This window comes from Balaenoptera acutorostrata, chromosome 1 (assembly GCF_949987535.1).
Source record: "Balaenoptera acutorostrata chromosome 1, mBalAcu1.1, whole genome shotgun sequence".
NCBI lineage: Eukaryota > Metazoa > Chordata > Mammalia > Artiodactyla > Balaenopteridae > Balaenoptera > Balaenoptera acutorostrata.
The window spans coordinates 172,976,620-172,990,738 of NC_080064.1; the positions used below are offsets into that span (position 1 = coordinate 172,976,620).

Here is a 14,119-nt window from a genome sequence, read left to right on the forward strand (position 1 = left end):
ATTCTTCACAATGACACATAGCTACATGAACTGGCATTACCCAGTGAACAGTGGAAATGAAGGAGAGGAGGTGCAGTACACAGTTTCAGCTGGGAGCAGGCTATAATGGGGCTGTGGAATCAGGAAGACTGTAGACACAATTCCAACTGGAAATTTCTGGATCCACAGATCTTCTTTTCTGACCTTGGCCCTCAGAGCTATTATACATTCCCAGGTGAGTGCTAAGTAAATGTGTGGGACAGGGCCTCTGATCACAACCAGGCTAACTCTTCCTTCTTATATGAGATCTTTAATAAAGCATACATCTTGGGACCCAGTGGCTCAGACTGAGGAAGCTCCTGTTCCTGCTATTGGAGCAGCAAATCTCTTAATGATTCTCAGTGTTACCATAACTTTTTCATGGCCCAGGATTATTGACTTGTCTCAACACTTCAACTTTTTGGTTTGGGGAAAAAAAATACAAAAAGCAAAAAGGTCAGAGAAAGCCATCCACTTTCCTGGTGAGCTTGGGATCAGTCATACCACAGGCATGAAATGGTTATTGCTTTTTTGACTTTAGTGGGAAGGTGTGACTTGTAACAGGATATCAAAATAATAGTTCCAAGGTAAGCTGATGGAGGATATTTATTCACCAGATAGCTAGAAGGGATATTTCTGTTGAAAAACTCAGTAAAATATAATCTGGAGCAGTGAAACAGACATCAATACATCAATGAAATGAGAAAAACAGTAACATATTGCTTAATGAGGTGACATTCAAGACGGTAAGACTCAGCTTGAACAAAGGAGTCACACTGATTATAAGGCAAAGAGTGGTCCTTGTGTGGTGAGAGTCAAATTCTACGTGAAGCAGCTGCTCTCAGAATGAAAGAGTAATGAATTTTTGTCTACTTACTGAGCACTTAGCCAGCTGTTCTGTTTTCAGAACCAAAAGATAAATAAATGTTTTAATTTCAGCATTTAAAATCTAAAAAATGTTTTTACCAGACATCTGTGGCCAATTTTTCCATTGTCCTTTTATGTGTGTTTGTGTGTATATATATATATATATATATATATATATATATATATATATATATATACACACGCGTATCTATATGTGTGTAGATGTCTTCTGTTATTCCTTATATACTACCTTACTTGGTAAAGAGTTTAAACTCTGGACATATATTACTTGGATTAAAATCTGGACTACACAGTATTAGCTGTTCGTTGGCTGACTTTGGAAAAATTTCTTAGTTTCTTTATTTTTCAGTTTTCAACACCGAAAACTGGGACAAATAATACATCTAACCAAACTGGTTCGTAGAATTGTGAAGATTAAATGAGGTAATGTAAAGCAAATACAGTGTCTTAATATTGGTTAAGTGAAAAAAAGCCCGCAATACTTAATTGTATATAGTGATCTATAGTTTGCCAAGAGGTATCACACGTTTTTCATTTGGTCTTTTTTTTTTTTTTGGCTGCACCGTGCAGCTTTTGGGATCTTAGTTCCCTGTCCAGGGATTGAATCCTTGCTCCCTTCAGTGGAAGCGTGGAGTCCTAACCACTGGACAGCCAGGAAGTTTCCCTCATTAGGTCTTCAGTTACCTGGTGTGGGACTTCCCTGGTGGTCCAGCGGTTAAGACTGCGCGCCCACTGCAGGGGGCACAGGTTCAATCCCTGGTCAGGGAACTAAGATCCCACATGCCGCGTGGCACGGCCAAAAAAAAAAAAAAAAAAAAACAAGAACACAGTTACCCGGTGCAGCAGTCCAGGTTTCGTTACTGAATGCAAGTTCATGAGCCCGACACACACTGAGGCCAAACAATACCGAAATGTTGGAGTTCTGAGCAGAGAAAGATTTATTTCAGGACCATGTGAGTAGAATGGGGTTGGGGGGCTAATGCCCCTCCAAACCCCAAACTCTTTGAAGGATTTCAGCAAAACATTTTAAATTTTATTTATTTATTTATTTATTTTTGGCTCTGTTGGGTCTTTGTTTCTGTGTGAGGGCTTTCTCTAGTTGCGGCAAGTGGGGACCACTCTTCATCGCGGTGCGCGGGCCTCTCACTATCGTGGCCTCTCTTGTTGCGGAGCACAGGCTCCAGACGCGCAGGCTCAGTAGTTGTGGCGCACGGGTCTAGTTGCTCCACGGCATGTGGGATCTTCCCAAACCAGGGCTTGAACCCATGTGCCCTGCATTGGCAGGCAGATTCTCAACCACTGCGCCACCAGGGAAGCCCAGCAAAACATTTTTAAAGGCCAGGTGAGGGAGAGGAGTCGCAGGGTTTGTGATCAGCTTGTGTGCAATTCTCTGATTGGTTGATGGTGAGGTAACAGGATGGTGTCACAGGGGTTAACATTATCAATCCTTAGGCTCTAGGAGGCCTGGGGGCTATGTGCTCATTGCAATCAAGTAGCAAACCTCTTCCTCTTCCATTTGGTAGGGAGTTTTCACATCTGTAAAACAACTCAGCAAACGTGCATCAGATAATATTGTCTAGGTACTTCAGAGAGGAGCTAAAGCAGAGGATACATGGAAAGGTCAGCCCTGGGAAGGCCCCATAGGGTCCTACTCAATTACAGTTTGCTCTTTTTTATCAGTGAGGAAGGAGGCCTCCAGCTCTGTTCAGGAGCTCACCTGATGGAATAAGTGGTGGAATCAGAATCTTTTATCTAAAAAGATATTTTATCCTTTGATGCCCTTTTCACAACTTCATGCTACTTCCCTTTAAAATGAAATTGCTATTCTTTTCGTAGTTGATTTAGCCAATCCCATTCATAATAGAAGAATCAGAATTAGAGCCCAGGTCTCCTCCTGCCCTACCTCATCCTGAACCTCTGGTTTCCGTCAAGAGTTATTCAGAAATGGACTTCCCTGGCAGTCCAGTGGTTAAGACTCCACATTTCCACTGCAGGGGGCACAGGTTCAATCCTTGATCAGGGAACTAAGATCCCATGTGCCACATGGTGCAGCCAAAAAAATAAAAATAAAAATAAGTGAATAAATAATTATTCAGAAATAACTGAATTGGTTAAATAAAAATTGTGCCTATGCATATTATTACCCATTTCTGGAAACTTACTGGGACTTAGAATATTTGGTTACCTAAGGGAAGGAAATTGAAATTTACTGAGCAGAAATCTTCTGGTTGTAAATGATAGAAACTCAACTCACATTAGCTCTTATAATGAAGTTATCCCCTCTGTTATGGGTTGAATTTGGTCTCCCCCCAACCCCCCCCCCAAAATGATATGTTGAAGCTCTAACTCCCAGTACTTCAGAATGTGACCTTATTTGGAGATTAGATTATTATAGAAGTATTTAATGAGATCATTAGGGTGTGCCCCAATCTAATGTGACTGTTGTCCTTATGAAAAGGGGAATTTGGACACATGCACAGAGGGAAAACAATGTGAAGAGACACAGGGAGGAAATGGCCATCTACCAGGCAAGCAAAGAGATCTGGAACAGGTTCTTCTCTCATAGTCCTCAGAAGCACATAGTCAATGTGCTGACACCTTGATTTTGGATTTCTATCCTCCAGAACTGTGAAACAATAATTTTTTATTGTTTAAGCCACTTGATTTGTGGTACTTTGTTACAGCAGCCTTACCAAAATAAGCACCTTCTTGTACCTCAATAGTTCAGGAGTAAGCTTAAGGATTTAGATATGGGTGGATCTAAGGAATATAATGATATCATTAAGATTTTGTATATCTCTTCATCTCTTTTTCCTCTGTGCTGCTTTTACTATATTTCATCAATTCTAAAGTGCACATTTTTCCTCTCATTTTCACATCTCTGAAGTCAGCATGCAACTTACATTTTCTTTTTACATTTCTTCATTCTTAGTGGAACATAAAAAAATGGTCTGTCATAATTAATAGCATTTTAGGAAATCTTAGAGTGTTTATGGGCAGGCTCTGCATGTGGGCAGTCTTGGCAGCTCAGAGCTTGATATCTAAGTCACTTAGCAACCCCCATGGAACAAGGGAACCTTTTCCCAATTGTCTCAGCAGGTGACCCAGAACAAATGTTCATTGGCTCTAATTGATCTGGCTTTGGTTATACTCAAGCTTAAAAATCGGAGTTGGGGAGAAAGGGGCAGGTAGACTCAGCACCATTGAAATCTCATGACCCAAGAGTAGTAAAGGCGTGATTTCCCAAAGGTGTTTGTTCACAACCTCGGGAGTTCCCCAGGTGAAATTCAAAACTGACCCGCATACATGGAGGGCAAGAAAAGACCAAAGAGGCAGACCACTCCAGATTGGTAGGAGGCAGGTTTAATAACAGGCTTGTCTTGGGTGGCCTCCACTCCTGCCTGCCAGAATATTAGTCTACTGAGAGGCCTTAACAGGGTTCAGTAACGTATGCAGTCCAGATGATCTCAGCAGCACATGACTGTCTCCAGGCTGTGTCCTTGAAACAGCAGTTAGTATGACAGTAGTAGGCTGAATATGCATTCCAGGGACGGGTGGGGGTAAGGAGCCTTAGATTGCCAGGGTCCAGCTCTCAGGTCAACCAGCAGTCACATTCTCTTGATGACCTCCTCCAATAAAAAATAAGTGTTGGTACCAAGAGGGGGGCTGAATGCTCTAGAAGGCCTGCATTACCACAAGTACCTGCCTGTGCCAAGCACTGTCACATTACATGTCCTTAATCACCCTACCCATTTCACTAATCAGGAAACTGAGGCCCAGAGAATCATAGACCTACTGGCAGTGCTGAATGTTACCAAATAGTTATAAAGTGCTTACAGAGTATACGACATTCTCCTAAGGCCTACAAATACAGGGATGAATACTGTCCTTGAGCCTAAGATACTTAAGAGACCAGCTTGCCCTGAAATAAAAGTGAACCACAACAGAAATAGGAACATTGTACTATGAAATAATTAAATCTGCCTTGGCAGAAAGGAGGGATCCAATATGGGATAGAAGCTGAGAAAGATGCTTTTCACACTCTTTTAAAAAACCTTTCTTGCACTTGTGACAAATTACATCAGAGCACCAGGAAGCAAAGATATTAAATATTGCAAAGAACCTGGTACATGGAAAGTATGAAATATTTATAGAATGAGTGATTGAAAGAGTGATGTGGGTAACACTTGAAAAAGCTAAATGTCATTAGGACTTGGTGTTGTTTTACAGGCTCTGAGTCTTTAGCTCCATGTGCATTTTCAGAGTTGGTCATTGTATCCAGGAGTTTCATCTTGCTCACTTCCATCTGATATCAAGGGGACTTACAGCTCTGAAGTTTGCACTGTCTTTTCCTCTGAATTTTGAATAGCTTCCTTCTGTTCTTTTCAGCTATTTCATTATGAATCATCTCCTCATATTAATAGAAACTTGTTTTCCAAAATCTGTTGCATTTAGTTTTCAAAAAAATTTTACCAGGTCATAATTATAGTTCACTACTGCTCTGCTTGATTAGTTTTCAGAAATAAAATATATGATGACTTTAGAAAACATATAGACTTTTGTAAAAGTTTGGGTCTCAGTCTGTAATAAGATGATATATATTTTCATTTCTAGTCTACTGATTTGTGATGATCACATTTTACAATGGCAAAGTAGCTAGCTTGTTTCCACATCACTGCCCTCCAAGCATCCTTGCTCTTCCCTCCCCTACTTTCTGGAATCACTCTTTTCCATCTCGGAGGTGCTCACTACCCAGTTGTACTTTCATGATATTCAGTGTCATTGATAGGACCCTTGCCCATTACCACGGCTGATAGTCTCAATTACCTTTCCAAAATTAAAATTTGAGTTCATTGACTCTCAGAGTTACTTAGGAGTTGGATTCCTTTTCTACACGAACCACCTCCAGCTGGTCTCTGGGCTGATGCCTTTCTGCTCACTGGAGACAAGATCATCAGCTACTGAGGCTTGTCTCAGTAAGTGTCTCAGTCATGGTGAACCTACCATATTCCATTGTGAGTCTGTCTCCATTAGGCATGGACTTAGGTTTTCTGCATCAACATTCCTGGAAGGCAGTGTAAAATTTGTAAATATTTTTGACAAAAGCTTACCTGGGTTTGTATAAGCCAGATATAATTACCCTAATCTCAAGCCATTTTATCTTTATAAACCTATCTTCAGTAGCTCTTCAAATGATATAATTACTTTTCTGACATTTTGGATTTACAGGTTTATCTGTAACTGATACTGGTGAAACGCTGCTATATAGCTTCCTAGAAATTATCAGAACTACCTAGAGATCCCTTTTGGGTGGAAACTAGTGACATAAAAGCACCTTATGTTTGAAAAGGGCACTTGCTCTATTCATCAAAAATTCTCAGATTGAGTGACCTTTTGATATTGAACGTGCATGGAACACAGATCATCTATTGCTTCTGTCTTGCTCTGCACGTCAGAGCTCCTCTAAGGATCTGAATGTAGCAGTCAGAATCCTGGTGGACCACAAGCCCACCTTTTCTTTCACTGTTTCTTTGAAAAGGTCTGGCTCCTTAAGATCAGCAAGCATAAGATTGCTCCTGGCAATTTCTCTGTCATCCTTAGGTGGTATTTCTTAGACCAGATGGCATGTCCTTCCTCAGATTACCTGTTCATTGCAAGTCAAAATGCCCTCATGCCTCCTAAATCAATGCATATTTTCTAACTATATTGGAAATATATATTTTTGTAGTAACCTTAGGAAAATACAGAAATGTGTAGCAAAGAAAACAAAAATCCTCAGTAATACTGTAGTACTACTATTTAGAGATAACTGCTGTTAACATTTGATGTATTTTCTGGCACTGTATATAAGTGTATTCTATAATTTTATATGTTTCTCAGATATCATTATTTCATGAACATGTTCCTGTACAGTAAAAATTCTTTGAACACATCATATTATATATTCCTTCATTATGAATGTATCAATGATTTACCTCTCTATCTATTGCTGGATGCTTAGATGTTATCTTTTATTGTAAGTAGTGGACATATTTATAACTTTATTCTCTTATCCAGTGATCTACTTAAGATAAATTCCTTGAAGAGTAATTGCAGAATTAAAGGGTTTGATTATCTTTATCTTTAATGTTCTTCATATATACTGCTAGGTTGCCCTTCAGGAAAACATTAGCAATTTAAACTACCAGCTCTTTATGAATACCTCTTTCAATATTCCCCCAATAACATAGAATATTTTCATTAAAATTTTTTTGACTATATGACAGATGAAAGATGTTATCACACTTTTGTTTTACATTTTATTTCTTTGGGTACTAAGAAGTTGAACGTTGTTTCTCATATGTTTTTTCCTTATTTGCATTTATTTTGTATGTTCACTTTTTATGTCCTTTGCCTATTTTTTCTATAAGGTTGTTAAAGTTTTCTTTTTTGATATTGGACCTTAGCTGAAAAGAGTTGAGCTAATGGTACTTCTCTTTTCATGTACATTACCAGCCTTACTCCCTTTTATCTTGACTCCTGATTCCCATTTTACTCCCCCTCCCTCCTACTAGGAAACACATAGACAAGTTTCCTAGTATATTCAATGAATATCCTTTCATTTATGTAAGTTGTTATAAAATGTGTACTATTGTAAGCATGTATTTTCATAAATCAAATGGTATTACATATTACATTTAATTCTGTTGCTTAGTTTTACTTAGTACAATTTTAAAAATCCATCTGTATTGCTCTGTGTATATCTTGTACTTTATTTCTTATTGCTGCAAACTATTCCATGGTGGGTGCTTTCACCATATTTTCCCCAGGTACTTCTCCAATGAGGGTCACTCTAATGTCTCCCAGATTTCATCTCCACTGTGCCACTGTAAACAATGCCACAATAAACATACCTCTGCATACTATTACTGCTTTCAAGCTTGTGAGAATTTGGGGGGAATATATAGAGAGATATAGACACACACACACATACACAAACATACACAACACACACACACAGGAGTAGAATTGCTAGGTCATAGCAAATTTGACTAACCTGCCAATTGCTTTTCAGATGGTATTTCCAGTATGAATTCCCACCAGCAGTGCATGAGAGTTCTGAAATCCCTACATTCTTTCTACACTTATGGTCCACTCTAACAAGTAAGAGTGATAAATTATTGTTTTAATTTGCATTTCTCTGATTGCTAATGAATTTGAACATTGCTTTTTAGGTTTTCTCTTGTGTATATTGATAGCCTTCACCCATTTTTCTATGTGTTTCCTGTTTTTTTCTGATAGATTTCCAAACCTCTTGTACATTTTGCTCTATTTGTAGGCCATGTTTGAAGTTTTCTCCAGTTTATTTTACTTTTAATTTTGTTTATGATGTTTTATACATTTCTAAGCTTTAAATTTATTAGGTAGTTAATGCTAATATTTTTATATGGTTTCATCCAGTGCATTTATTTATGATATTTGGCAAAATAGTTTTTTTTTCTTTGTTTTCTTCTGTACTTTCAATCTATTTGCTTTGTTGCTTTCCTAAAATAGTTCTCTGTAGAATGTCAGACAGTTATTCTCAAAGTGTGTTGTCACTTTTGATCCACTAGAGGCCAACACTTACTTGAAAGAAATTGATGTCCCTTCCTAAAATTCATATTCTTTCCTCTATGAAAGGAAGGAAACTGGCAGAAAATAAGTAATTTCATTTAAATTAAATGACTGGAAATTATATAGAAAAGAAGAGTCTGGACAAAATGAAAGGACTATTTTTAAAGACAACAAATTATAATAAAAGGATTCAGGGCTTCTCTGGTGGAGCAGTGGTTAAGAATCCGCCTGCCAATGCAGGGGACATGGGATTGAGCCCTGTTCCGGGAAGATCCCACATGCCACGGAGCAGCTAAGCCCGTGTACCACAACGACTGAACCTGTGCTCTAGAGCCCAGGAGCCACAACTACTGAAGCCCACATGCCTAAAGCCCTTGCTCCACAACAAGAGAAGCCACCACAATGAGAAGCCCGTGCACCACAAAGAAGAGTAGCCCCCGCTCGCCACAACTAGAGAAAGCCGGCACGCAACAACGAAGACCCAACACAGCCAAAAATAAAATAAATAAATTAAAAAAAAATAAAAGGATTCAAAGTTGTTTTTTTACTGAAAAACTGAAAGCAAAAACTACAAATAAAGTAGTTTAATTTTTTTTAATTGAATTTATTTATTTATTTACTTATTTATTTATGGCTGTGTTGGGTCTTCGTTCCTGTGCCAGGGCTTTCTCTAGTTGCGGCAAGTGGGGGCCACTCTTCATCACGGTGCGCGGGCCTCTCACTATCGCGGCCTCTCTTGTTGCGGAGCACAGTCTCCAGACGCGCAGGCTCAGTAGCTGTGGCTCACGGGCCTAGTTGTTCCATGGCATGTGGGATCTTCCCAGACCAGGGCTCGAACCCGTGTCCCCTGCATTGGCAGGCAGATTCTCAACCACTGCGCCACCAGGGAAGCCCCAAGTTTTGGTTTTAAAATAAAAATATAATTGGTCTAGCTTCTACTCAAAATCTACATTAAGCGTTAGTAAGTATGAGGTGGGGTAAAAGCAACTTCAATGACTTTTTCTCCCTTTTCTCTGAAAGGCCAGGAGATGGGGCTAACCTGCCTCACATATTGTGTAGGGCTCCTACACAGATGACTGCGTAGAAAACAGTTCACGCACACACACACACACACACACACACACACACACACACACACACACACCAGTTTTAATTAAAATGAGATGATCTGTAAGAAAGGACCATGCTGAAGGACCATGCTGGCCCTGAAGCAGTCATTGAAATGTACCTCCTCTCTGAGTCCCATTAGCATTCTTAAAATTATGTTTATCAATCACACAAAAACGGACAAATCCACAAAGGGTAGGAAGGAAGAAGAGAAAGAGCTAAAGGAAGGAAGGAAGGAAGGGAAGGAAGGAAGGAAAGCGTGGTGAGGGAGGGTCAACTAGCAAGACTGCAGTTCTAACCTATGAAAACACAAGAGGACAGCTAAAAACTGTGCTTTACATATAGATAACTGCTTGCATTTGGACCTGGAACCAACAATCAAGATCGAATGATAATTTAACTGAGCAGGACCCTATGGGGCCTTCCTGGGACAGACCCCTCTCCCATATCCTCTGCTTTAGCTCCTCTCTGAAGTACCTAGCTAACAGTATGGGATGCACATTTCCTGAGTTGTTTTACAGATGCTAAAACCTCCACCAAATGGAATAGTTTAGCTACTTGATCACCCAGGCCTACTAGAGCCTTAGGCTTGATAATGTTAACCCCTGTGACACTGCCCTGTTACCTCACCATCAACCAATCAGAGAATGATCCCATACCCTGGGACTCCCCTTCCGCACCTTGCCTTTAAAAATGCTTTGCTGAAACCCATCGTGGAGTTTGGGCTTTTTGAGCACCAGCTCTCCTGGACTCCTTGTATGGCACCTTATAATAAATGCGGCACTTCCCTTCACCACAACCCAACGTCACTAGATTGGCTTTACTGTGCATGGGCGAGCTGACCCAAGGTTTGGTTCAGTAACAATAACCCATGTACAAAACACTATAAAACATAACGTACTATTATTATTACAAGGATGGGTATGGCAGTTAGGGACTTGGCTTCTAGGTGCCCTTCGTGAATGAGATGGCTGGAACATAACAAATATGAGAGCTCATGCTACAAAAAGAAGTTATTATTATATCAATTAAAATAAATGCATGAAGGCTTTATATTTGCATGTAAGACAGAATAAACATTTTTTAATTGACTAAGAATCTTTAAAAATATATTATATAGAACTTTTCTGTTAATATGGTTCTGCTTGCTTTTGATTTAGTACCTGTAAAAACTAAGTATATATAGCAATAAGAACATATTTACAAGTAAGCAAGTTACTTTCTAAAGTTTATTTTATGTAATTACTTTCTAAAGTAATATGTACAAGGTAGAAAATGCAAATACTACAAAAGGATTTTCTTTCAAAAGCATACTGTTCTCCTGTCCCCATCCCCATGTCTCCCAGTTTCACCATCCAGAGATAACTGTTATTGCCAGATTCTTGTCATCAATATGTATGGATTTTTTTCTTTTTGCAGAAATGGTATTATGCCATATGAATTGTTCCACACCTTGCTTTAAAACACCACCACCACCACCACTACCAACAATAACAATAACTACTTAAGATAACATTATTTGGACTTCATTTCAGGTCAGTTAGAACAGAATGGAATATGCCTTATTCTTTTTAACATTAGAAAGTATTCCACTGGATGAATGTACCGGAGTTGATTTGTCTAAGTCTTCTGTCTTCTATTGAAAGACATTTAGGTTGTTTTCAGTCGTTGGCTATCAAAAACAATAATTCAGTGATTTTCTGAATACATATAATCTTTTGTAGGAATATAATTTAGAAATAGAAATCTAGAAGAGGAATTGATAAATCAAAAGATGTGAATATTTTAATGTCTACAGATACTGCCAAAATTGTGCTTTAGATGGAGAGTATCAATTTATATTCCCATTACAGGATTGCCTTGCCCACCTTACTGTCTCTAAGATTGCTTTTTATCAATTTTTTTATTCTTTTCCAATCTGTTGGGTGAAAAAAGAAATGTTATTGCATTTCTCCTATTATGGGTAAAAGTTCAAAATCTTTCTATTTTAAAACCATTTGTAATATTTTCAGTGAACTGATTATGGGTTTTCTTGCCCATTTTCCCATTTTCCTATGTTGGTTGTAAGACCTTTTTAAAATGATTTGTAGATCCTTATGTAATACGGAAATTAGCCCCTTGTTTTATGTGTTGATAATTATTATCCTGAGTTTATTAGCAGAAATTTAAAAATTTTAAGTAGCAAAACTATCAATCTTCTCCATATGGCTTTTGGGCTTTAAAATGTCTTCTCCAGTCAGACTATTTTTAAATTCTTCTGTATTTTTTTCCAGTACTTTTATTATACTTCTTAACTCTTAAATCTTCAACCCAGTTAAAATTCATTTTGATGTAGGAAATGAGGTTGATACCTAGAATATTTTCTCCCAGATGGCTCCCCAATAGTTTCTGACCTATTTATTGACAATTCATCTTTCCCCATTGATTTGAAGTCTGTTTCTTAAAACTATTCCCCCAGATATATTATATACCTGTTTCTAGACTCTTCTACTGATGGATATTTATATCTCTTTATGTGCATGTAGCAGTCTATTTTGATTACTATTGCCTTATAACATGTTTTAAAATTAAGGATGCCCACTGTCACCTCTTCTATTCAACATAATACTGGAAGTCCTAGTCAAAGCAATTAGTCAAGAAGAATAAAAGACATCCAAATCCGAATGAAAGAAGTAAAATTGTCTCTATTTGCAGATGACATCATCTTATACATAGATAACCCAAAGACTCCACACACACAAAAACCTTTTAGAACTAATAAAATAAATTCAACAAGGTTATAGAATATAAAATCAACATACAAAAATCAGTTGCATTGGGGCTTCCCTGGTGTCACAGTGGTTAAGAATTTGCCTACCAGTGTAGGAGACACAGGTTCAAGCCCTGGTCCGGGAAGATCCCACATGCCGCTGAGCAGCTAGGCCCATGCGCCACAACTACTGAGCCTGCACTCTAGAGCCCACGAACCACCACTACTGAGCCCACGGGCCACAACCACTGAGCCCACGCACCACAACTATTGAAGCCTGCACACCTAGAGCCCATGCTCCACAACAAGAGAAGCCACCGCAATAAGAAGCCCATGCACCACAACAAAGAGTAGCCCCCGCTCACCACAACTAGAGAAAAGCCCACGTGCAGCAATAAAGACCTAATGCAGCCAAAAATTAATTAATTAATTAATTTTAAAAAAATCAGTTGCATTTAATACACTAAGAACAAATTGTTTGAAAGGAAATTAAGAGGACAATTTCATTTAAAATAGCATCAAAAATAACAAAATATTTAGGAATAAACTTAAACAAAGGAGGTGAAAGATTTGTATACTGAAAACTATAAAACACTGATAAAAAATTAAAGAAGACACAAATACTGGTGTACCTCAGAGATAATGCAGGTTTGTTTCAGATGACCTCAGTAAAATTGATATCACAATAAAGCAAGTCACATGAATTTTTTGGTTTCCCAGTGCATTCAAAAGTTATGTTTACACAATAGTCTATTAAGTGTGTAATAGCCTTATGTCTGAAAAAACAATATGGTATTGTGCACTTTAAAATATGTTGAGATAGATCTCATGTTAAGTGTTCTTACCCCCCAAAAAGAACTCAACAAGCCAAAATCCTACAAAAGAACAAAAAGAAAATTTTGAAGGTGACGGATATGTTTAGTACCTTGGTTGTGGTGATGGTATCACAGTTGTATACATCAAGATATATACATTAATTGTGTGGAATTTTTAATATATCAGTTATACCGCTGTAAAGCTAAGAAATATATCTGGAAGGGCTAGTCCCTGAAACATATAAAGATCTTTATTTTCTCCCTGTAAACATTAGAAGTTTGCTTTAAAACATTTGTTATTTTTATTCATCAAAGTTTATATATTAGCTTAGGGGGGATTTTCATCATTATAATACTTTGACTTCTCAGCCAAAAACAAATACTATTCTATTTAAGTGTTTTATTTATATCCCTTGATTTAATTTTTTTAATTAAAAATTTTAATAGAGGGCTTAAGTTTTTTAATACAGATCTTGAATGTTTGTTGTTACATGTATTCCTAAGCAATTAATATTGTAATTGCTGTTGTATATATTTTTTCTTCCATTATATCTGTTACTTAATTGTAGTTTGTATATTGGAAAGCTATTGATTTTTTGCATTTACTTTGTACCTAGACAACTTACTGAATTTTCTTCTTGTTTATAATGGCTTTTGAGTCAATTCTCTTAGGGTGTTTCAAGTATACAGACATATTATGTGAGAGTAACACCATTCAAAACTTTTTGTTTTCATTTTTAAGAAGCAAAATAAGAATATACTAAAAAAGTAAAGTTGTATAACTTATAATAAATATCTGGGTTACAGAATAAAGTTGAGGCATATTTTAAAATAATGAGGGAGGATGACAGAGAAAGTGAGAGAGAGAGAGATTTTACCAGAAAAAAAAAAAATGAGCCTCTTGGCAGTCATTATGAAAATTAGAAAATCTAGTTAATAGCTAAATATA

At 37.7% G+C, this 14,119-nt stretch overlaps 1 protein-coding gene across 16 annotated transcripts in view; it reads left to right on the plus strand.

The window, feature by feature from the left end:
* Window positions 1-14,119, plus strand: part of CHML (CHM like Rab escort protein) — a 221,698-nt gene that overhangs the window by 9,868 nt on the left and 197,711 nt on the right. For 9 of the 16 annotated variants that reach the window (XR_009009276.1, XR_009009279.1, XM_057553047.1 and 6 more), the window contains exon 2: window positions 7,961-8,049. The exons of the other annotated variants lie outside the window; for them this stretch is intronic. The gene's annotated coding sequence lies outside the window, so the exon portion shown is untranslated. The remainder of the gene's footprint in view (window positions 1-7,960; window positions 8,050-14,119) is intronic. 16 annotated transcript variants of the gene reach the window in all.